The 26,070-nt window shown below is 47.1% G+C and overlaps 1 protein-coding gene across 1 annotated transcript in view; it reads left to right on the plus strand.

Moving 5' to 3' along the window:
* Positions 1-233: 233 nt before the first annotated feature.
* Positions 234-26,070, plus strand: part of LOC142486442 (signal-induced proliferation-associated 1-like protein 3) — a gene marked incomplete at its 3' end in the record, with an annotated part of 116,512 nt that continues 90,675 nt past the window's right edge. The window contains 1 exon segment of the mRNA XM_075585034.1: positions 234-395.

Raw genomic sequence — 26,070 nt, forward strand, 5'->3', positions numbered from 1 at the left:
TGAAGTCGGCCTGTGACTGCACAGAGTGGGTGGGATCTGTCGATGCACTGGCTGGCAATTTGAGGCCGCCATAGAATGACGTCATGCGTTCTTTGACTGGCAACGTGGTAGCCATTTTCCAACGTGTTGCATTCAGTGGGTGGTACTTTGAGGTGCGTGTCGTGGTTGGCATGACGTCACCAAGACAGGTCTTTGGTTGGCATGGAGGCGGCCATGTTGGCTGACGTTGGCGGAGGTGAGGGCGGGTTCTGCAGCTGGCAGTGCAGAGGCGGCCGTTGCTGCGACATGAGTGTCGGTGGGCGGGGCGTGTGAGTGTCCGTGTGGGAAGCGGAGGGAGCTCCGAGACCGGGGAGAGCTACCGTGAGGATCGAGAGAGAGGAGAGAGACCGGAGCCGGTATGTACCGTGCGTGGAGCGGGAGGGAGAGAGTGGAGAGAGAGTGAGAGAGACGGGGAAGAAATGCAAGGAGTCCCGCAGAATGAGAGCGGTGTGACAGCTCCGGAGAAGTTTGTGTCAGGGAGACGGAGACGGAGAGAGGTGGGGAGGGAGGCAGATAAAGAGCACAGTGGGGGCGAGGAGAGTGGGAGAGGTGAGGAGAGATGACAGGAGGGGGGTGGGGGAGAGACATGAAGGTAGGGGTGGCTGTAGAGAATGAGGCAGTTGGAGGTGAGGAGCCGGGCACTGTTGGGGAGAGAGAGAGACCTGATAGAATGGAAGACTTACACGGGGTAACTATATGATATGATAGACTTACATAGACTTACACGGGGTAACTATATTCAGGGATTCGTAGTAACATACTGTGACTCTTACTGATATGTGTTCATGTTTAATATTCCTATACGATTGCATATGTACAAGTATGCAAATTACATTGTATATGTGTAAGGTGTATATATATATATATATATATATATATATATATATATATATATATATATATATATATTATACACACACAACAGGCACTCCAAGATCCAAAGGCTGAATTGTTGTTTATATTTATATATGGGCTGGAGCTGGGGGTTGGTTCTGCAGCCCCCTCGTTCTGTGTAAATCACGGTAATGTATTTACAATACCTCCACCCAAAATACCTCCACCCAAAATAGTGCCCGTACATGTGTAATGATTTCTAAAGAGTCTCCTTATTCGTGGCTGTACATTTTGTTTTGAAATGATTGTGTGAGGCTTTGGAATAGAAACGCACCATGTAAATATAAGTGGGGTTAACCATATGCTGTTACTCCTATGACTGAGCTGTTTGCTTTTGATACGAAGGCATGCAACGTGTCTTATCACCTTTACCCATGGATATGGTTGCTGATATCTATACAGTATATCAGTCGTGTGAGGTTCTGATTTGAATTAAATGTCAATTTTCATTCAATATTTTTTTTTGTTATGTCGTGTGTGTGTGTGTGTGTGTGTGTGTGTGTGTGTGTGTGTGTGTGTGTGTGTGTGTGTGTGTGTGTGTGTGTGTGTGTGTGTGTGTGTGTGTGTGTGTGTGTGTGTGTGTGTGTGTGTGCGCATTACAGGTCTTGTTATGAAGAATGGTTGGTTTATTTGAAAACATTTACGTTTTGGTTTTCTTAAAGAACCTTTCCCAAAAGAACCGAAACGTCGATTTGTTAGAATATAGCAACGATTCTTCACGAGACCTGATGTACCTCACATTTGCAGGAGCAGCAGCGCAGTGTGCAGTCTCTCTCCCTCTTTCAGCCAGTGACGGATCAGTGCATGATGTTGCACAGTTCAGGCATCTGACTAATTGAGATGTTTGCGGGTTTTGTAGAGCAAATTGACATTTTAGTGGATATATATATATATTTTTTTTACAAGAGTGAACGGTTTGTTTAACCCCTTCACTGTTCGAAGCAATGCGTTTGCTGAAATCTCTTGTACTGAAGGTCCGTCGTCGAACGGTGTTGCCTCAAGTGTGCGAGACTAACTCCATGCATTGCAAGCCCCCTTCCAGCACAGAATAGGTTAATTTATCTTCTGATCCCACTCAGACAGCTGGCTTCCCATAGCACATTCATTGACCCTTAGGGAATTATGGGACTTATAGTCATGGCTGCTTCCATCCCCTGGAAAACTGACTCCCAGAAGCCCCTGTGGCCCCCTCTTCCCTCATCTGTCCCTACCAGATGTCACTGTCACTAATCCCCACTCCCCTTTATCTTTTGTTCTCCTCCATGATTTATCATTATCCTGCTTTTTTTTTAAAGCCCACATCCCAGTGTCTCTCCCCACACAACATTTCCTCATTTAGAAATCCCATTTTAATTCCCACTTCACCCTAATCAGATTTCAGTATTGTCCAGGTGGTTTTTCAGCTGCAGGGGAATATTGGTGCCAGGCATGTTTTTTTCCACCAGGGTCCTTTAAATCACGGGCTCTATTGAGTGTTTCTGAGAGTCCGTTTTCAACTTTGTCCAAGTCTGCAACTTTAGAATAGTTGAAGCCAAAAATGAATTACTTATAACCTTAAAGGTTCAGTCTCATGTAACGGGTCAAAACAAGAAAGTTAAACAGCGTCTCAGTTTTATTTTGTTCCCTTATAATGATTTAATCACTTTAAAGCCACCGTTTTGTATCTAGTGAAAAGTTAATGTGCGGCACCTGCCATATCCAGCTCGCTCGCCTTCTCTGTCTCGCTCGCCTTCTCTGTCTCGCTCGCCTTCTCTGTCTCGCTCGCCTTCTCTGTCTCGCTCGCCTTCTCTGTCTCGCTCGCCTTCTCTGTCTCGCTCGCCTTCTCTGTCTCGCTCGCCTTCTCTGTCTCGCTCGCCTTCTCTGTCTCGCTCGCCTTCTCTCTCGCTCTGTCGCTCGCCTTCTCGCTCTGTCGCTCTGTCTCGCTCGCCTTCTCTCTCTGTCTCGCTCGCCTTCTCTCTCTGTCTCGCTCGCCTTCTCTCTCTGTCTCGCTCGCCTTCTCTCTCTGTCTCGCTCGCCTTCTCTCTCTGTCTCGCTCGCCTTCTCTCTCTGTCTCGCTCGCCTTCTCTCTCTGTCTCGCTCGCCTTCTCTCTCTGTCTCGCTCGCCTTCTCTCTCTGTCTCTCTGTCTCGCTCGCCTTCTCTCTCTGTCTCTCTGTCTCGCTCGCCTTCTCTCTCTGTCTCTCTGTCTCGCTCGCCTTCTCTCTCTGTCTCTCTGTCTCGCTCGCCTTCTCTCTCTGTCTCTCTGTCTCGCTCGCCTTCTCTCTCTGTCTCTCTGTCTCGCTCGCCTTCTCTCTCTGTCTCTCTGTCTCGCTCGCCTTCTCTCTCTGTCTCTCTGTCTCGCTCGCCTCATCTCTCTGTCTCTCTGTCTCGCTCGCCTCCTCTCTCTGTCTCTCCGTCTCTCCGTCTCGCTCGCCTTCTTTCTCTCTCTCTGTCTCGCTCGCCTTGTCTCTCCGTCTCTCCGTCTCTCCGTCTCTCCGTCTCTCCGTCTCTCCGTCTTTCTTCCCCCCCCCCCGACGCCGCTCTCTTTCTTCCCCCCCCCCCCGACGCCGCTCTCTTTCTTCCCCCCCGACGCCGCTCTCTTTCTTCCCCCCCGACGCCGCTCTCTTTCTTCCCCCCCGACGCCGCTCTCTTTCTTCCCCCCCGACGCCGCTCTCTTTCTTTTAAATTTCTGAACTATTTTTTTACTTAATATTTCCATGGTAAACAAATACTTTGGAGGATTTTTACAATCTCTAATGTATTTTAGTGATCAGACATTCAGTTCCAAAAGGTAAATTGTTCTTTTTGTTTGAAATTTAGTTATGGAGCCATAATTAGTCAAACCAGTAAGCAGAAGGAGCCGATATACTCGAAATCCGTGTTCCGGCCAAAAGTGAAACGTTAATTTTTTCCAAAGCTATACAACAAATAAGTAACTTTTAAGGGGGATTGGACCTTTCTAAGAAATCTGATTACACGGAGATTATTTTTTTCTTTACTCGTTAAATTGAATTAGGACTGGCTACAGTCAGTCGGGGCACAAAGCCCAAACCAACTACATTGTGTATATATTGGTCTTATTTGGAGTACTACTACAGATATACACATGCATACCACCCAGGTATTTCTCGTGGTCTTTTTAATTTTTTTTTTAATTAAACCGTGTTCAACCCTTTCGCTGTAACATGAAAGGCTTAAAACAATCCTCCTTGTATAGGCTGGTTTGCACCTTTAAGCTATTACAGTAGACCTCCCGCACTACTTTTTGAAATCTGTGATGTTTATTCTTTTCCTAGCACAGGAATGTGAAAGGTTTATTGTAAACTATCCACAGGAAACAGCAAAATAAACATTTCTGGTTGGCTAGTCTGTGCTGCTGGATGTAGAAGCAGAAATATTTGCCCATATTGTTTAATTTTGTGTTGTACGTTGTGCGATACATTTTAATGGACTACAGGAGTGTTTTTTTTATATAGGTGACATCACGGGTTTTCTCGCTTGTTCAAAGGTTTCCAAACCTCACAGGTCTCTTCCTTGTGTGTACCGAGCTTTAACAATCTCAGGTCTCCTTCACATGTGCAGAGCTTTCCAAGCCTCACATGTCTCTTCTTCACATGCACACTTTCTTTATAGTGCAATTCAGCAGCAATGTGTGCTAAAAATTAAAAAACAAATAATGCTTTGTTCATTCTTTACACTCGAGCTTTTGTGCCACCCTCACTGTTTGTTATTACATGGAAGGGACATCTGCCCACACCACAGTTTGTAGTGTCAAAGTAAACAGCAGTGTACATTACGCACACAACCTGCCTGGCCGACCCCACGTGGTGTGCAGAGAGAGAATGGTTTCTGTGCACGGAATACGCCTGCTAACAGATGTGCAACCGAGACAGATTCTGTACAATTAATTTAAAGGCTCAGACCTGTGAGCTCTGTGCACATGAAGAGGAGACCTGTGAGGTTTGGTGGGAGGAGGGGAGGAAAGGTTAATTTCGGTAGCTTGGATGAATGAGCCAAAGTGTGACAACTACAATTTGAGACAGAATTCAGGCTTAATAGCACTGTAATGCAGGACCAACTCCTGTTTTCACGGGCCACCCACAGGTCCGGTTTTAATGATTACTTGCTTCAGCGAAGGTGGCTCATTCAGAATGACAGCCGTCTATTCTGAAGCAGGGAGATCCTGAAATCCGGACTGGTTGTGGCCTATAAGGACTGGCGTTCCCCACCCCTGTGTTCCCTACGTGAACTACTATACAGGAAAGGGAACTGGGAGTCATTATTTCAGCTGACTTAAGTAATGGGGAAAGCCAGCAAGATGTTAGGCTGTATAGGGAGAGGTAATGGCAGAAAGAGAGGTTGCGATTTCACTCTAAAGATCATTGGTGAGACCTCATCTAAAGTACTGTGTTCATTTCTGGAGACCACATCTCCGGCAGGACGAAATAAAATAATTATGTAAGGAAGGGCAACTACAATGGTGCAAAATCTACAGCATAGACCTATCAATAGCTAAATGAATAACTTTAATATGTGCAGTCAGAGGCAGAAGTATGGGGTGGAGCGATTGGGGCAGTTCCCCTGCGAAGCTGCTGCTGGGGCATAGGTCGGGCAGCAGAGGTGCAGTGCCGAGCTCGCCCCAGCACCACTTACGCTGTCTGTCGCCAGGACGAGCTCTGTTCCATCCAACAGGTAGAGAGTGGGGACTTTTAGCTGAGGGGGGGGGGGGGGAGCAAGAAATTGATAGAACTTTTCAAGGGTGGAAAAATACCGAGTTCCTCCTCTGTGTACTTAGAGGATAGAAGGGAGGGGGGGAAGGGTCTGATTACAACTTTCAAATACATAAACGGTTTAAGCAATGTACTTGAGGGAAGCCTATTTCTGAGCATGAAAGGTTATGCTCCGATTCAATTCCTGGTGTCGGCTCCTTGTGACCTTGGGCAAGTCACTTTATCTCCCTGTGCCTCAGGCACCAAAAGCATAGATTGTAAGCTCCACGGGGCAGGGGCCTGTGCCTGCAAAATGTCTCTGTAAAGCGCTACGTTAAAACTAGCAGCGCTATACAAGGACATTCTATTATTATTATTATTATTATTATTATGATGCTCTGAAACTGCAGGGTGGCCGGTTAAGGGGAAATGTGAAGTACTTCACAGAAACGGTGGTGGATTTGTGGTACTGTACAGTCTTCCAACAGAGGTGGTAGGAAGGGCTGCCGTCCGGGGTGCTGAGCCGGTACATGTATCCCGGGCCCGGTGGCTGTGGGGGGCCCTGCTGGTGTTTGAAGTTGGTCCTCTCATTGCCACCGGGTCCCGGCTCTCCCCAGCTGCAAAATGCCCTCGCTGACACTATCCCATGCCGAGCCTCTGACGCTGGCACACTTCGGGCACCTGTCGGCATGTGCCAGAAGCAAGCTGGGACCAGCTTCTGGCGCACGCTGATAGGAGAGGCTGGCGTCAGAGGCTCGGCGTGGGACAGGGTCAGTGCAGGAGAGGGAAGCATGGTTAGAGGCCAGCAGCAGCTGGGGGAGAGCCAGGGCAGCAGAGGCCTGAGACCATCCTCAGGGTGAATTTGTATTTGGGGGGGTTGGGGCTTTGTATGTATTTGGGGGGGGGGCTGTGTGTGTTTGGCAATGGGGGGAATGAGTGTGTGGAAGGGGGATTGAGGTAGCGGGATTATTGTTGGAGCGGTGGGGAACAAGAGGGGGTGAGTGAGGAACAGCAATACATGGGAAGAGGGGGGGTAATAGAGGGGGCTCGTGAGGTTTGAAACGGGGAGGCTCGCAAGACTGCCAACGGGGGTTGGGGTGGGCTTGGTCGTAACTTTTGTCCTGGGTTTCGGGAAATCTGTCTGCGGCCCAGGTGGTAGGAGCTAATGTAGTAAGGGAATTCAAACATGCTTGAGATAGACCATAAGACTGTCCTAAATACGAAAAAAAAACCAAGGATCAAATTGGGTCTTGGGGTTTACAGAAAATCGAAAAATTGGACGGTGGGCCAAGTGGTTCATATTGACAGTCAAATTCTATGGTTCTAAGAAGAGACCTGTGAGGTTTGGAAGCTCTGTGCAGGTGAGGAAGAGACCTGTGAGGTTTTGGAAGCTCTGTGCAGGTGTTGGTCCCTTGAATTCATCACACCCTACAACAATTTGACATTGCTCCAGGACCAATACAGCTGCTAGAACTTTAAACTTTTACAAAAATTCCATAAAAATATGTATACTTTTCTGATTTTGTATGAACATTGTATTAATCTCCTACATTTACCGTACTGAATATGCCACTGCCATTAGTTCCCATTGGTCCTAGGAAGAAAGAAAATGCAATCTCACATAGCTGGTCAACATTTTTTTTTTAAACAATTTAAGTGTAATCTCCTATGGATGAATGGAAACATCCAATCCCATAAATTAACTGTTTTTCTCTGCGAACACTATTCCATCATATCTGCTACCTTGTTTCTGTTTTGACTAATGACCTGATAATTACGTTTGCAAACAAAGAATAGCGCAAACCAGAGTAATTAACCCTTGGCTTTGAAAATGAACACTTACCTCCGAAAAACACTAGATAAAGATAGCAGAGACTGTCAGCAGCTTGAGCTGATAGTTAACAAAATAAGGGGTCAATCAGCAGCTCCACTTAACCTACCAAACATGTCACTGTACTTTTGGTCCTTGGAGAGACTGAATCTTTTAAAAACTGTGGGGACACTTGGCCCTTTTGCTTCCCTCTTCCTCACCCCCCCTCCTCCCCACGTAGTGTGCTGGAAGAGACATCAATTAAAGCTGAACAGTCAGCGGGAGACAGGAAGATGTTAACTGCTTTGGCCTGAAGGTGTGGACTTGTGGGCAGGGAACAGCTGCTGTTTGCATAGAGGCACTGGGCAGGGTGGGCTGGGAGAAGGATTTATGGAAATGGGGTCAGAGAGCCCATCAGCTGACAGCGTAATGACCCTTTTTTTAGTTATTGCTGTCAGCGCAAGCAGACCTTAAACGGAGCAGTTCCTCCGCATGTTTATTTTCTATTTGTTAAAGACTTTGTACTGTATAATACGGCCTCTGTTTTCACCTGGGTTTTTTTTTGAGTTCCTAATGAATGAGCCCAAAACTAAAATTGTATGTCTGCTAAGCCCCTCTTGCTTCGTGACATTAGTAGACCTCAACCTGAGTTGTTGTTTTTTAAATTGTTTTAAATCTGATATTTCATACAGGTGATATTTTGAAATATGAAATGCCCAGGGGGTTTAAGTTAGGTAACCATGGTAATCTCAGAAGCTAGAGATTAAGAACATGACATTTTGTTAACCGTAGAAATGTTTTCTTTAAAGAGCAGGGCATGCTGGGAGGGCACGATACTAACATACGAGTTACACTAATAGGCTTCTGGGGGATTGCTGCTTTAAGTGGAGTGGGGCAGAGTTTTCAAAGGCCTACGCTGTGCAATAATATTTGCAAATTAAAAAACGGTAATAACAGCGAGGTCTTACTAAAGAAAACCATCTTGTATATTGGCAAAGCTCAATCCACCCTTTTACCTCCATGTGCGTTCAAAGTAGTATGAACCGCCTGTGTTCGCCTGAATATTTTGGCAAGCGGTCCATCTATTCGATGATCACATGCACTTACCTAAGAGCAGACAAAATAAATGAAATCTGCTTAGCTGATTAGGCCTGTCTGGCCGTTAGGAAGCTCTTGGCTAACGAACGAGGGAACCTGACATTATTTTTAATTAGTAGGAACGAAAAGTATCTTTCCCCCTGGCAAGCTGCTCTCATCAGTATGGTGTTGAAGTTTAGAATGCCCCCTGTTCTGTTTTCTGCTCAGTGGTAAGAACACTGCATTTGAAGTGGGAAATCCTGTTTAGAATCGCAGTGTCGGCACTCTTGTGACCTTGGGTAAGTCACTTTATCTCCCAGGTATTTTTTTTTTCCGCAGCACATATTAATATAGCCAGTGTTCGACAAACCTATACATTTGCATGCCCCGGGCGAGTGGATTTAACATCGTGGCGAGCTCCTATTGGCCCAAGCAGCACACGTGTGGTACTAGGTGGCGAGTAGATTCTTTTGTTCGGCGAGTAGATTTTTTGGTGATTTGTCGACCACTGAATAAAAATATTAGTATTCTGTGCTGTGCCATGAGACTATACATGATTACATATTGCATTTCCTATGGATGAACTTGATTGTATGTATAACTTTATTTTTATAGCGTCAGCAGTCCATGCAGTGCTTTAAAATAAATAAGTAAACAATATAATGCAGCGGGAGACCCTGCCCCGATGAGTTTACAATTTAAGTGGTGAAGGGGTTGCTTGATCATGACTGGAATTGTTTAAAGCTGCAGTTCAGTCAATATCCTGCATGTGTGGGTTTTTTAATAAATCAGTTCTGTAGTAAGAAAAAATACTTTTAGCATTTTCTGTTTTTAAAAACAACAACTTTAAAAGACAAATTTTCTTGTATTCTATTTTAACAACCATTTGCTAAGGCACTGCCCCTTCATGTCCTGTCACAAGCCCTGGCACACCCCTTTGTCAGCCGTGCCCTCCCTCTAGCACATGTCAGTGCAGGAGTGCTCATGAATATTCATGATCTTCCACTGAGAGACAGAAGCAGAAAAAAAACAGATCCCTTCACTAATTATGTCACCAAATTTTGCAGATCAATACATGGAGAACGAATTGACCTGCAGCTATACAGTTCTTTAGGTAATTAGAGATTGCACACATAAAACTATTGAAGTAAAAAATAAAATAAAAAAAAAAAGACTGAACTGCAGCTTTAAATGCTTCTGTTACATTCCTTTTATTTAAAGTAGCAGTCAGTGATGCTCAATAAAAAATAAATAATTATTGACCTAAACCCGGGGGTCCCCAGGAGCTGATTTGGGGTCTCCTGACCTCTTGGAACTCCCTGTATTCCACAGTACTTGCACTGCGCCACGATGTTTGCCTGCCGAAAACAAAATGGCCAAGTCCGGCTCGCCACCTTAGCCTATAGAGCGCTGCAACGCGTTGTGTGCGCGCGCGCATGCGTTGTGTGCGCGCATGCGTTGTGTGTGTGCGCGCGCGCATGCGTGTTGTGTGCGCGCGCGCATGCGTTGTGTGTGTGTGTGTGCGCGCGCGCATGCGTTTTGTGTGTGCGCGCGCATGCGTGTTGTGTGTGTGTGTGTGTGTGCGCGCGCGCGCATGCGTTGTGTGTGTGCGCGCGCGCATGCGTTGTGTGTGTGTGTGTGCGCGCGCATGCGTTGTGTGTGTGCGTGCGCGCACATGCGTTGTGTGTGCGCGCGCATGCGTTGTGTGTGCGTGCGCGCGCATGCGTTGTGTGTGCGTGCGAGCGCATGCGTTGTGTGTGTGCGCGCATGCGTTGTGTGTGCGTGCGCGCGCATGCGTTGTGTGCGCGCGCGCGCATGCGTTGTGTGTGCGCATGCGTTGTGTGTGCGCATGCGTTGTGTGTGTGTGTGTGTGTGTGTGTGTGTGTGCATGCGCGCATGCGTGTTTTTTTTATTTATTTACTTTTTAGTGTGGATCTACAAGTTTAGTGTTTTTACCTTTGAAGAATTAAGAGTCTCTGGGTTAGATTGGTTTAAACCCTTCAGAGCAATATGTTGCAGTCCCTCTGGCACAGTAGGGGTTAATGTCTGCAGGCTGGTGCGGTCCAGTTTATGGTGGTTAATGCAGCGTGGCAGTGTTTGCTTTAGGAACTCTGCGTTCTTGTCATGCAGGTTTGGACCATTGTTCAGACAGAGGTCCCCTTTTTTGTATGGCCGTATTCACACAGCCCTCCCCTCACAGACCCTGTCTCAACAGGCTTTCTCAAAGACAACAAGCCTTTAAAGTTCCCCATTGATGTATTTTCCTTTTCTGTACGTGATGAAACACGTCCTTGGTTTGGCGGGTAATAATAGAAGAGGTCTGGTGCTTCCAGACATCCATCCATCCATCATATAATGCTTAGTATATAGAAAGTTTAAGGCACCTCCATAATATTACCATGTGAGCAGCAGGCATAGGAAGACTAGTGTCTAGTGTATCCTGTCGGAATACACACGAAGCAATTCAAAAAACAAATCTCCCACCCACTAACAATATAACAGTTATAGAGGCATAAATAGAACTCACTTTGATAAATGTCTAAGTCCTTCGGAGGTCCATTGATATGCATCTATGTAGATAGTACAGCAAGACACATAGAAGAAAAACCGAGCACTATCCAGGTTAAAAAACGGATCCAGAGGAGTCTCACTCATAAAAGAAATGATCAGGCTTTATTGGATCATACAAAAATAACCTCTAGAGAGGCAGCATAACACAACGCGTTTCGCTCGTATAGCGCTTAATCATAGTGTAAGGTTGTGAGAAAAAAAATCAGCTTATTTATTTGGCTTTGATTCCCTGTAGACCAATGGGAATACATGCTCGTTATAGTCAATGGAGGAATGCAGTGGAGGTGTTTTGGCGTCTGATGTCACTCGCGCGTCAGATCTTTTAAATATGCAGATTTTTTTTTTGATTTTTTTATCGCAACCTTACACCATGATGAAGCAAAGCGCGAAACGTGTTGTGTTAGGCCTCGGGCATGGTCAGCGCTTATGCGCTGACCCGTGCCGAGGCGCACTGCTACTCGGCAGTGAGCCCCTGCAGCCGAAATGAGAGCGGCTTTAGCAGGGGCTCGCGCACACGTCCGGAAGCGTAGGTATTATACAATTTTTAGTTTCTGCGCTCGCTGGAGCGCAGGGCCGGTCACGTGAGCGGTTCGCCCAATGAGGGCGAACCAGCTCCGTGACATCACAGCCCCCGGACGGCGCGCGGTCTAAGGCCAGGGAAAGCACTTGCTTTCCCTCAGCGCGCCTCCGCCCGGCTGGATTCGCCCTGGTCGCAGCCTTACGCTGCCTCTCGAGGTTAGTTTTGTATGATCCAGTAAAGCCTGATCATTTCTTTTGAGTGAGCCCCCTCTGGATCCGTTTTTTTACCCTGGATGGTGTTCCGTTTTTCCTCTATGTGTCTTGGTTTTGCGGGGCCTGTCTGCAGATTATGCAGGTAAAATATTGGGAAATGTGCTTGTAATATTCCTTCACCATGTTCTGCAACATCACAGACCAGCATGAAATGCTGTTGGTGTTTGCAGGGAAACTGAGTTCTGGCACTTTTGTTTACATTTTTGTTTAGGGCTTACAAAGAAACTCCATATATTAGAAATGATTAGGTATAAGCGTAAATATTCACTATCATTTTGTGTGTGTGGCTGGGTCCCCCTTTCCCTCCCTTACCTCCGATGCGGAGAAGGGGGAGGCTACTACAGCTGCGGGAGGGCTGTCGGCGGGGCTCCGGTGCTCGGAGGTGGTTCGCCAGTGCAGGCCGCCGACATGTTGGCTTTGGCGCATGCGCAGAAGACACCCCGCGCATGCGCAGAGCGTCCGTAGATCAAGACAGCCATGTTACGGAGGGGCACATGCTCATTGCCTTGAGTAGCGGCGGCCATCTTACGATATGCTTCGCAGGGGAACTACATATCATAGGATCCTCTGGGGCGGCCCAACCATGTGATGCACAGCGACCAATAGGGTCCTCCGGATCCCCTGTGAGAGGATATTCCTACATTTGGCACGCTTGGACCGGGTGCTGGTAGTTGGATCCAGGAGGCAGAAGGGGAAGGCAGGGTCTGGGTGTCAGTGGCTCCCAGACTAGGAATAGATTGCCCCTCAGGCCCCAGTTAGGACCTAACCACACACAGTTTGTGGTTGCTTCAGGGAAAGGCCCCCAGATGGGGACATTTCTCCCAGTAGCATTGGTAGTGTTAGGCAATAGGATGCCTCGCGGCCAGTGGTCTGGGACCAGACCACTCACGATAATAGATTCCTAAAGGTGAGACCCTCCAACGGGAGTTCACCCCGCGCAGAGGCGGACGACGACGTTGCTGGATAAGACGGATCCCTTGTGTTATACGACGTACTGGAGTTCCTAGGGAGGTAAAAGTGCACCAACAGGGTTAGTGCTACTCCCTACACCTTTGGGTGGGCCCTGACATTGGGGAAAGGACATCAGGAATATTGGTGCCAAGCACCCACTGTACTTTGTGGACTCTCACCTGGTGGATTGGGTTGTGTGTTTTATATATTGTGGGGTGAAGTTTGCATATTCTATGTTCAGTAAAACCCGTTGTATACCGGTGTGTGATTACTGTTGGTAGTGGTTCCTGTGCGGGGCTTATCCCGCTACACTGGAATCCCTCGCAGGTGGAGGCGCTGCACCGAGGCGAATAATAGATCACCCCAGGCTCCCAGTGACGGCGGCTCAGGCCTTCTGGTAGCCAAACCGGTAACGGCAGCACCGATTGTTCCTTTAGTTACGGGGAACAGGGGCTACATACGCAATGAAATACAAAAGGTAAGGGCCCTGCTCGTCATGCATATGTAGATATATCTATATACTTATTCTTCAAATGCACACGTATGTTTATTGATTTAAGTGGCATTCTACTAACAAAAATGGTTAACTGCCTGGGAGCATTAACTCAGCGGTGCGCAAACTGGGGGGGGGGGGGGGGCTTTCCTGGGGTGGCGTGGGATTTTTCCAGGGGAGGGAGGGGGGGGGGGGTCGCACGGGCGGTTGCAGAGGCCCTGCAACCTGTACTTACCGGGATTCAAGCGTCTTCTGCTCAGGTCGCCATGGGGTCATGTGCCGCGTCGTCATAACGTGCGTCAAATGACGCTGTGGGGTCACGTGACCGTCAGTGTCATTTGACGCTTGGTCACTTGGGGGAGGAGGGAGGTGCGAGCGCAGGGACGGAGACACAGGGGGGGCAGCCAAAAAACTTTGCGCACCTCGGCCTTGACAAAGCACGTCCAGCGAAACGTACGTCGGCATGTGACGTCATCACGTCAGAGGGGCGGGATCAGTGATCGGAGCGCGGCCGCTTCCACTTGCTCTCCGTTTGTAGCTATGTTTATGCAATAATGTGCATTATTTATTTTAACCGAAGCAGTACCCACTGGTTCAAGTGCGAGACTATGCAAGCACCTTGTAATTGTCAGACGGTGCATCGCTACTAAGCGCAACTACCAGGGCTGCTGCATACGATCGGATACATTGTTACTGTCTGCAATGCTGGACACCATGTTTAAGCAGGCACTACTTGTGCACTGTTATACCTGCTCCTGATCCTACCCACCTGTGCTTATTTGTCCTCTGTGACTTGGGCCATTCGTGTCTAGGCTAAGCACTCAACTTTAACTGTGTATTGTATGCACTTAAGCTATACCGGCAGGTAGACCCACAGTCTATATTTGCCATAGCGGGTTCGCCATGTGTAGCACACACGGATATGTGCTAATTATATCTACACAGTTATTTTTTCACTGGTCATACTGGGATTTCGGATCCGTCATACCTAGACTGTACCTCAATCCAGACCATATAAGTGCATACCTATAGATACTGAATATATTCTACTCCGTTTTCTACCACACTGACTAGCCCTATATACCATAGGTCAGCCACTAAATTGTGGGAGGGAGCCACTTAGACTGTTAGGCTAAGGCCCCGCTCCCAGAGTCAGCGCACCTGCGCTGCTGACAGGCGGTGCGCTGAGATACACAGACCGCGATCTGCGGTCTGTAGGGAGCGGGAGCCGGAGCGGGAGGTGGGCGGGAGGTGGGAGGTTTGATCGGGAGGTGGGCGGGAGGTGGGCGGTTTGACAGGGAGGGGGTGCGTGGCTTGAGCGGAGGGACCCGCTACTCTCCCCCCCCTCCCTCCACGGACTCGGGCTGGACCTGGAAGGTAAATTTAAACACACACACGCAGGCACTCATTCATACACGCGCGCACACACACAGGCAGGCACTCACGCACTCATACACACACACGCGCGCGCACACACAGGCAGGCACTCACGCACTCATACACACACACACACACAGACAGAGGCAGGCACTCGGGCACACACACACACAGACAGGCACTCACGCAACAGACACATACACACACAGACAGGCACGCACTCAGACACACACACAGAGAAAGGCACTCACGCTGCTTTCACTCCACACTCCTCCCCGCTCCCCGAAGCCTCTCCTCCTCCCGAAGCCTCCCCTCCCCATTGGCTCACAGCCACACACGTCACGTGTCAAAGCTAGAAAACACCATTCTCTGGTGTCTCCAGCGGCTGACGCGCTACAGCGTGTAGTCAGCTGTGCCGCCAGTGGGGACCGGGACCGGCTCGCGAGGATTCCCCTGCTGGTGGGGAACTCGCGACCCGCCGCCCGCGCCAACGAGCGCAGCGGGACCGAGGCCTTAGAGTTATTACCATCACACACTCTGGCCACCCCATACTGACCTCAGGTGTGAGGTGGGACTTATATAGAGCTGTTACTGCCATATTCATTGTACTAGTACTATCCTCCTTCCTGTGAGGGTAGTACATTGGCAATCTCTACTGCTGTATCCGACATGCTTTTACCAATTCGCTGTCATATTGGCTTCTATAGAATCATACTGTAACACCTTGATTCTTCAGCGTTCTATTTTATTTGAGTTATTACTCCTAAATAAAGTGTTTTAAATGATACATTCCTCACCCAGCATACACATCTATCCATCCATGTGTACCTGTGATCTCTAGTGTATGCGTGCTCTCCTTGGGGTTCTGTTTCTCGTTGTTGCACCCCTGCATTAACTGCTAAACCTGTAATAAACGTGTTCTATTTTTCAACTATTACTTTTATCTATATATCTATATCAGCCCTTGTCTATTCACTGCTCGTTAAAGGTCGCGCTACATGATCTTCCCGGTACTGGGGTTGCGAGGCACTCTTCCACATTTCGCCAGCAAACTTTCTGGGGTCATTCCGGTTTCCTTGGATTTCAGTTGAGTACCATCTTTGTCAAACAATGGTCATTTCTTCCTGCAATATCTCCGGCCCACCGCCATTTTAATTTCTTCACCCTTGTGATGTCACAGACTTTTTTGTTTGGTTTCAAACCCAATTTTTTTTACCCTATCCGTGTAATTCCCAGCATACATCTGTCCATACTTTGCGTTGTCTGAAACTTCTGCATTTCTTTGCTTTTCGGGTCCAAGCTTTGTGTGTGTGTTGCGCGCGTGTGTTGCGCGCGTGTGTTGCGCGCGTGTGTTGCGCGCGTGTGTTGCGCGCGTGTGTTGCGCGCGTGTGTTGCGCGCGTGTGTTGCGCGCGCGTGTTGCGCGCGCGTGTTGCGCGCGCGTGTTGCGTCTCGGGCAGTGTTGCTGATTACAATCCATCAGTAGTTTGGAAACAAGACTGTAGTTTATTTTGCAGCAGTTCCATTATTGTTTCTTTCCTGGGATCACATTGGCTCAGAGTTCACTGATAACAGCTGAAGTCTATGAACAGACCCAAAGCTTTTAAAGGGCCAGCCTCACTTAAACCCTTGGCTGCCAGAGGGACCTGCAATACAACTGATCAATGTACTCCGCTTTTGGCATGTCCTGCGAAAAATTCATACATTTACAAGAAATTATGGTAAAATACACGTATTACCTGGGTTTTTAATATATCCCTGTCATTAGATCACTTTGAATTAATAGCAGTGATATATTGAATAGGTCGGTTAGTATGGGGGACAGCCTCAAAATATCATTAACTCCCTTGGCCACCTGGCTCCACTTTGCATTTGCTTCTGATTCTGGCAATTAAGAGGTTAACACACAAGGTGTCCTCTGTGCTGACAAGTGAGCAGCCGTTTCAGCTGAGTAATTTATTAACCTCCTGTGTTGCTGGCATTATACTGTGGAATTATGCACTCTTAAGTCTTATTGGTATGTGAGCAGACCAGTTCCCTTGCAAATCCCAGTCTTGTGACCTTGGGCAAGTCATTATCTCACTGTACAGCAGCCACCAAACATTTGATTGTTAGCTCTATGGAGTAGAGACTTGAAGCTGGAAAGTTCTCTAAAACCTATTGTATGAAACCATGGCAGCCCTTACTAGCGATATTCTGTAGCAGCGATTCTTAGAGAAGTAAAACATGCTAAACTCTTTAAAGGGAGTAGTCTCCTAGCACCCAAGTCTACTAATGGCAGTGACATGTTTAAAGGGGTAATCCCTCCTAGAACCAAAGTGAATTAATTCCAGTTGCATGTTTTATGGGGTCTCCTCTGGGTAATTGATACCTTATTTACACACATCTGACATGTGTTTTTTTTTTTTTTTTAGGTGAGACTTAGGTTTATTATGGCAAAATACCCTTCATAGCTATTCATTGATTCCCACGAGGGCCTTACAAGAGGACCCCCTAGTGATGTGAGCACTGGCAGTTGTACTTCATAAACATATATATTTATGAGTAGCAAGGAAAACGCTATTCTTTATACTCCGAGGGGAGTTGACACCACCCAAGAATCATTAGGGGGACTTAATTTTGTGCGGTGACATTCCTGTGTAGCCCTCACAATCTAGGGGTTAGAGTTCGTGTTTTGGGAAAGTCATGGCTGGTATTTCAGTTGAGGGTCAAAGGTTGTGTTTTGTGGCATGGGTTTTGTGTGTTTGGTTTACGGTTTTATGTTCTTATGGTTTTTGGTTCTGGTTAAATTTGGGACTACGTTCGGTTTGTTTTAGAAGTAGTGTTTGGGTTCTTTGTAGCATTTTAGTTTTTATTGACACGGATCAAATAGGAAGTTGGATTTAGGCATAATGTCTTTTTTTTCTAAATATTGTCTTCCCTTTGCAAGGCCAAACCCCAGAAGTCCTTCATAATGAAGGAGATGTAGTAACTTTTGCCTAGGCTTGTTTGTCATCTTTGTTTTCCTGGATAAATGTACCACAACTTTGTTACATGTACACTGCAAATCTAGCAGTTATAATGGACATGGGATTCCCAGAGCCTGACGGGACTTCTCATGTTCTATTGCAGGGGTGCGCAAAGGTGGGGATTCGCCGCGTGGGGTTTAGAGGCCCTGTGCGCTTCCTGAAGGCATTTAAATGAATCCCGGGGGAGCTGCAAGGCATCTGTAAATGTCTCCTTACCTTAATTCTGACTGCTCCTGGTGATGTGTCATGACGCATGGGCGTCAGTCTAGGTAACTCGGGGGGGTGCGAGGAGATGGGGACAGCCGGCAGGGGAAAGATTGTGCTCCCCTTTTCTACGGTAAAGTGTCTAAATATGGTATACTTGTAATTGCGAGACCTAGGAGAAGGCCTCATATACTGTAAACGTCTTAGATAATACACATTTGAAAAAAACAGTTTTGTTTTTTTTGCGTAATGTTTTTGTCAGTTTAATTTTTATATTTTAGGTAGTACATTTAAAAAATAAAATTAAAACATGGTAAGCATGCCTTGAGATATCTAATGTATCCTATTTACGTGTTTCATTCTAACAGTCTAAATGCAGGGAAATGGTTTACTATTTTTTTAACACTTATGTATATATCTTTTTTTTTTTTTTTTTTTTTAATATATATATACTATAAAGAACCTTTACAAGTATTTTTAGATGTAAGATACAGAATGGTGTACATATTGATATTTAATGTATGTACAGTAGTTGGTACATAAACTTTTCATATTTACTTGAGTTAATTTGTCTTCCATTATATTGCAATATTTTAAGCATTTGGAGAAATGTTTATGAAATGTGACCACAATGCCATAAACTGCAGGTAGTATAGTATATAGGACATGTAGAGTCTGTTGGATATAAACATTTATCATTACTGGGGCATGAACACTGTTGACATCAAAAACTCAAATATCTCAAGCAGTAGCAATTGCGTACACCTCAAAGCATTTTAAATAGGGCTAATTGACACTTAAAAATGTAAAACATTTTTTTGAAAAATACTGTTTTTGTTGTTGTTTGTTTATTTATTTTTATTTTTTTATTATTTTTTATTATTTAAATAACCATTTCCATTGCAGACAAAAGCTTTTGGCGGGTTTTTACAATCTGTATTTAATGTCTTGGTGGTGAGACTGTTTCTCAGCCCTCATAACCACAGGTAAATTCTTTTGTTGCTCTGTTCTTTGTTTGCAGAGTAATTATGAAGCTATGATTAGTAAACCCGATAAACAGAAGTGATTGTGCTGGAATCCAGTGTTCCCAGGCAGAAGCAAAACATTCATTTCTCACCGTTGGGAACTGTTCCTTCAAGGGGGATTCAATATTTGTGAAGAAGTTGATTATAGTGATATGATTTTGATCTGTTAGGTTGGACTGAACCTTTAACTACTTCACTGCTAGAGGGACCCGCAACTGCAGTTTTCTCCAGGCCTGTACAGATGTATGGCAATGTTTTGATCGGGATGATGGAGAAGGAGGGAGAGGGGTTATATTTCCAGTTGACACGCCGCCTGTGCAGAGCACAGGACGCCATTCTAAAGTTTTCCTTTTTAATTAGCTGCCTCTTGAAAAGGGCCCGTTCCCGCAGCAGGACCAGCCGCCGAGTTTCTATTGAGCTAACGTCACTGTTTCCAACACATCTGAATGGGGTTGTCGTGGCCTGAATGGACCCTAAGGAGGTCCCATTGTTATCGCCTCGATCCTGTCTGAAAAGATCAGACCTAGCTCAGCATTTGCCTTTTGACAGTTGATTGTAAGCCAGTAATAACACTGGCAATTCAAAGCGGCAGTTTATGTACAGAGGCTGACAGGAAGCATGCTGAATTGTATAATACCAAGCCCTCTAAAACTTTGGGCCATGTTTGCCAAGTGGTGCTGCTCCATAAGACGACTCCTACCCCATCCACTTTAATAGGGTGTAAGGTGTTTTCTGACATCGGGCATCTCCTGAAGCAGCGCTTGGTAAATATGACCCTTAGGCTGAGTCCATGATGTGGGAGACCGCGGTGAGGCATCCGCGCGGGCGCGATCAGATTGCCTTAAGGCATTGATCGCCCCATAGACCGGGCGCACGCGGAGGCAGGAGGTGGCACGCATTACGCAAGAAATCAGTGGAAACTGATTTCTTGGCGCGACACGTCGGTCACGTGAGCGATTCGCCCAATGAGGGCAAACCAGCTCCGTGATGCCCCCAGGAACACCCCCCACGGCCTGTCCACCATGGACAGGGAAAGCGCCGGCTTCACACGGGATACTTAACAGCCTCTGCGCGGGCGAAGGCGCCATGGCCCGGGCCTTCGAGGGGATCGAACAGACGTTTTCCCCACTTATAGATGCATGTACTGTACTGCAATCGTCACATACGTGCATAACTGACGTAAATAACGCATGTGTAACAGGCTCTATAGTCCCCCCGCTTACGCACAGCTTCGGTACAGGTAGGGAGCCGGTATTGCTGTTCAGGACGTGCTGACAGGCGCATGCGTGAGTTGCCGTTTGCCTATTGGGAGAGGGGAATCGGCGCGTCACTACTACGGTAGTCTGTAGGGCAGAGTTCATGTCCGTATTCGCGAAGCGAGCGTACGGACCCACGGTTATGGTGCTGTTGAAAATATGTCCTTACTCGCGAGTGTCAGTAAACCGGGGTATGCCTGTGTGTTTTTTCCTTTGTATAGCTGACAGTGTGAGCAGTGCTGTACATAGTTTTTGCAGGCACGAGTCCCTGCCAGTAGGCTGAAGCACAGGGAGATTAAGTGACTTGTCCAAGGTCCCAAGGAGCAGACATGGGAATTTGAGCCAGGCCCCCCTGCTTCTGTTTTCAGATTCGGTGCCTTTTCTCGCTGGGCCACTCCAACTGCACATCCAAGCTGTTAGTGTTAGAGGCAATCCAAGCTGTTTTCCCCTCTTCATTTTTATAATACAAGAATGAAGCAGGGGGTCTCCGGAGCTGAACCCCGTTAATTTCAGCTCCCGGGACCCCCTGCTTCCCGAGATACTTGCCTTCGAAGTGGGTGCCGGTAGCTACTCCAGGGTTCACTAGGTCTGTTTTTTCAGAGCTCGCTGGCCAATAGGAAACTGTGACGTCATCCCGTCCACCAGCCCCTTTCCTCCTGCCTGCCTGTCCCCGCTGCCTCCTTCCGGCGAGGCTCACTACGCGCTGTGATGCTTCAGCCGGCAGGGGATGCAAGAGGCTTGCGGTCCCGAGCGGTGACGCGTCATGTGGTGCGCTGGTGAGCCTATCAGCGCCGGGGGCTGGAGTGTCAGAGCTTCCCCCACATCCAAAAGAGGTGTGTGTGTGTGTGTGTGTGGCGCGCGAACGTACCCTTTTCTCAAACCAGGAGCTGCCTATTGGGCGATATGTCCTTACTCGCGAGTGTACTTAAAGTGAGTGTCTTTAAACCGGGGTATGCCTGTATAAACATTTGTGGGTCTGTGTGTATATGCGTACCATTGTATATGTCATTGTGTCTGTGTTTAGATTGTGTATCAGTGTGTTAATGTATGTGTTTCGTAGCTTGTGTGTGTCGGTGTGTTGCTGAATTCATGCAGTGGTTAACCCTTACAGTGCGTTAACCCTTACGGTGCATTAACCCTTACGTCATAGATTAATTCTTGCTTGTTTTCTAGGGGGTTGATGATGCTGAGTGCTCTGAAGGAGCTGTCAGCATGATCAAAATGGAGATGGAGTCCCCAGCCTTTCCATTTCCAGCATCTGAGCGTGGTTGCGGTTATATGAATGTTTCTGGAGTAATCACATGACTGGAGGTCCGCTGAGACCGCCGGATCCCTGGCACCATTAAGGTTAAAGAGCAGCAGGTGCTGCATTATGGGTCAGCAGCTAGAAATGAGAGGGCGCCATTACCCCGTTCACTGTCAGAAGGGACAGTAACATCAGCTCTCGTTATAGTGCTTCCCATATTGGCACATCTGGCATTGACAGGGATAACGTTTGTGCTTACAAAGTATTTGCCCCATGGTTATGTCACTGCTTCAGTATGTGTTAGGTCGCTGAGGGATAGGTGCGGATGTTCTGCTCAGTATCGCAGGGCCGCACGTCCATGTTCAGTTTGTTGCAGGCGTTGCCTGCTCGCCTATTCCGCTTTGTGCCTGCATTGTGGTTCAGACTGCTACACATTTTTAGAGGCCTCGGCTGGGACAGGTTTATTTGAGCCAGCAATATATTTGATACCGTATGGTTGGTTTAAAACAGTATTGTGTTTTAGTTAGATAACTTTGGTGGAACTGACCCTTTAACACAGGTGTGGCCAACTCCAGTCCTCAATGGCCACCAACAGGTTAGGTTTTAAGGATATACCTGCTTCAGCACAGGTGATGCAGTCCATGACTATGCCACAGATTGAGCCACCTGTGCTGAAAGAGGGATCTCCTTAAAACCAGACCTGTTGGTGGTCCCTGAGGACTGGAGTTGGCCACTTCTACTTTAACCCATTAAACACGCAACTGTCATTAAGTCACTTTGGTCCTACGTGGGATTTACCCTTAGGCCTCGGGCACGGTCAGCGCTCAGGCGCGCTTGCACTTACCTGTGAGCCCCTACAGCCGCAATGTGAGCGGCTTTAGTAGGGGCGCGCGGTAGCGTAGTTCTTAGGTAATTTTTAAAATCACGCACTTGCCGGAGCGCAGGGCCGGTCACGTGAGCGGTTCGCACAATGAGGGCGAACCAGCTCTGTGACGTCACTGGCCCGCCCCCTGACGGCGCGCTGTCTAAGGCCAGAGAAAGCACCTGCTTTCCCTGAGCCTCAGCAGGCCCGCAGGAACCCTGGATGAGGCCTTATAGTTCATTTAAAAAAAAAAAAAGAATTTATTATTATTATTGCAAGATATCAATAAAAGATGAAATCCTCCAACAAAGATCTACCGGGGTTTTACTTGTTTCTTGTGATAAATATATTTCTCATCTGAGCACACGGGATTCCATCCAGCATATTGGGAGAAGGAGCGGCTCAGTGAGTAAATACACTGACTGGCACCGAGTTTGAAGCAGGGAACCTGGTGTCGGCTCCTTGTGACCTTGGGTAAGTCACTTTATCTCCCTGTGCCTCAAGCACCAAAACCATAGATTGTAAGCTCCACGGGACAGGGACTGTCAGCAAAATGTCTCTGTAAAGTGCTACGTGAAACTAGCAGTGCTAGTAGTACTAGCAGTATTAATAATAATTATAATTATTGGCTACTTCTATTTATTTAACTGTCCGCTTTATAATTCATTCATGGGGGGAAAAACAATTTAACGGTGGCTTTGAGGATTGACAGTCTTCTCACCAAAACTTTGGAGAATTTTTACAATCTTCACCTGAGCTTTTGTCTACCATGGAACTGTTACGTTTAAAGCAGCAATGCGCTTGTCTGTCTCTTGTGCTTAAGTTGGATTTTTTTAAATTACATTTTTAGGGGGATTTGAACCTGGGCCTCCTCTGGAGCTGAACCACTTTAATTACAGCTACAGGGATCCTGCCCGGTTCCCGCGATACATGCAGTGTTCGGTGCCCGTGTTCTCGTCCCATCCTGCAGAACCCAAAATGGCCACAAAAATTGGCTAAAAGGAAGTCACAACGGAGGACATTGTGCCTTCCTGTTGAATAACGGTGGGCGTTCGCTTTAAAAAAAAATAACAAACACAAAAACTGTTATTTCCTCGCCTAAAACCGTAAGTAATCTTGGGAGCCAGAGCTGAAAATAGTGATTCAGTTCTGGAGAATTTCTCGGTTCAAATCTGTTTAAAACTCAGTTTAAAGTTTTTGGTGCGTTTGCTGCTTTTAACATTTTGTATCTCTTTATTTTTAAGAAAGGTGTTAATCGACTACAATTTACTTACTTAGCATATCGCTGGTATTAAGACATGCTGGTCCTACATGGGACTGACCGTATAGCCTATTAAACCGGTCACTTTGGTCCTGTGTGGGACTGACCCTTTAGCCCATTAAATATCAGTTTGCTTTGGTAGAATTTGGGCTTTTCATGCAGGCATTGTCCGTTTATTTCATTCCCCATTCATTCACCATTCATTAGTTAAGCAGAGAGACCCGTTGATGTTGGGGTGGTAGGTGCAGTGAGCGGACTTGTGGGGGAGGAAGCTTCCAGCGACCAGCGATCCTCCCCCCCCCCCCCCCCCCACTTGGTATTCTGCGGGCACAAAACCTGAATTAACAGGCAGCCCACGGCTCACAGCTCTCCTCCAATTTACCAGGCTGTATTTCTTGTACCGGGGAAAAGAACAGAATTTAATTAAATGGTAAGCTGCAGCAACAAGGTTATTTAATATCTGCTCGTCTGTCTCTGTGTTTGGAGTTACAAAAGAGCATTCGGGTTACGCTGTAGCTGAAATCATTGTTAAATGCGCACACAGATGTAACAGGTGTTATTGCAGCCTGTAGCGCAATGCGTTAAGTTACCGATGAAGCGTTATTCAACAGTAGTGCTATTGGAAATTATGTTTGGGTAGATAAAACATTATCTTGTATGTTAACTCATGTTAATGGGGGTAATAATGTTGTATATATGACTCGGGGTGTAGAGTCCTCCATCAGTTTATTTGTAATTAAAATGCCTCCAAAATTAAATCCGGGGGTCTTGGCAATGCATTGCAGGCCTTTCTTGCAGAGAAGGGGTTAAAATGTTTGTTTTTGTGAAATTGTATTTTTAAATGTGTTGTCCCTGAAATAAATGGGGTACTAATGACATTGACAGCCGAAATATTTTTTCATTGTTGCAAAATGAATCCTATTTGTGTAAAGTACACTGTACCCTACTCCCTTTTCATTCATTTCGACTTATGATGAGGGCCTTACGGGGCTTTCCCCAGAAAAGGGGTTATATCTGGGGGATTACCTTGTTTTTAACAAAATCTGACGCCTGTATTTGAAATCTGCTTGCTTTTGGAGCTTTGCGCTGTCACTGTAGCCGGCACTATAAGCGTGGCCTATGACGTGGCAGGGGTTTGAATTCCTCATGCTGCGCCCTTTTGTCTCACTGTGCGTTCAATAAGAGTTTGCACAAGCAAAGCCTCTTCTCTCCCTGTGCCCTTATCTTTATTCGTTCTCCGATAAGGACAGGGTGCGATAAGGATAAGGAAAACACTTAATAGACAAATGCCCCTCCTGTCCCCCTCTTTTAGAGGCTCCTGAAGAAAAGTGATTTTGTATATCATAGGTGCACAAAGTTTTCAGTCTGCTTCCCCCCCCCCCTGCCTGCTCTCCTCCTTCTTGCGACCCCCCCGCCCTACCTGGTGTCCGGCGTCTTCAGACGTCACGCAACGCGACCTCATGACCCCGCAGTGTCATTTGACGCCGCGTTGCTGGAAGCCGACCAAGACCAGGTAAGTAAAGTTACAGAGGCCTTGTGCTCCCCGGCATTTCATGTAAATGCCTTGGGGAAAAGCGCGGGGACCTCGGTAACCGCAGTGCTCCCCCCCAACCCCCCAGAAAATCTCACCCTCCGTTTGCACACCCCTGGTGTGTATCATTGCCACGATCATTAACCCACTTTGGTCCTAAGTCGGACTGATCCTTCAACTCATGAAACATGTCACTTCATTAGATGACTGGTCATTTAACATTAAACATATCACAGTGATTAAGTTGCTACGTGGGACTTACACCGTTAGTCTTTCAGTCCCGGAGGTCCGGCAGACCTCCAGCATTTGTCTGACTGATGCAGAAGTGTCGTGGACTTCACTTCCGTTTTGATCGAACCTACCGCACCTTTAAAGTGGTCTGCCCGATCGGATCCTGGAGAACGAGTATTTCCTCATGACATACATGGTTAGTCTATAGGGCCTCTGGTGTACCAGGGCTCGTGATATGCCACGTATGTCATAAGGGTACTGAAAGGGTTAACCCCATTAAACAGGTCACGGTCATTATATCACTTAGCTCCTACGTGTGACTGAACCTTTAACCCATGAAACGTGTCACTTTGCTCCTATGTGGAACGGGGCCCTTGAAAATCTGAAGTGCTAGTGAGGAACAGTATTTTTGCGCTGTTGGAGTTAATCGTGAGTGACTTGGAATGCCGACTATGCCATAAGTCTCGGAGGTGGGCTGGTGACAGGAAGGAGGTGGCGGGTGTTTGTGAAGCACAGACAGAATGTCAACCCCCTTCGCTGCCAAGGAGGCCTGCAAAGCACTGAGATCTGCTTCTCTCCCAGCCTTCAGGACCTGTCAGAAAAACCCCTATTCTAGGGCTGCGCTTCTGGTCCTGGCGACACGACGTCGCGTCAAAACAAGTCTACTTAAGCCATCGCGTGCGCCTGTAGTAGGCGCGACCGTGCGATGGCTTGGTCGCGATCGCTGGAAGTCAATGAAAATTGATTTTTTTTTCGGC

Source organism: Ascaphus truei, unplaced genomic scaffold (genome assembly GCF_040206685.1).
Source record: "Ascaphus truei isolate aAscTru1 unplaced genomic scaffold, aAscTru1.hap1 HAP1_SCAFFOLD_869, whole genome shotgun sequence".
NCBI classification, from domain to species: Eukaryota; Metazoa; Chordata; class Amphibia; order Anura; family Ascaphidae; genus Ascaphus; species Ascaphus truei.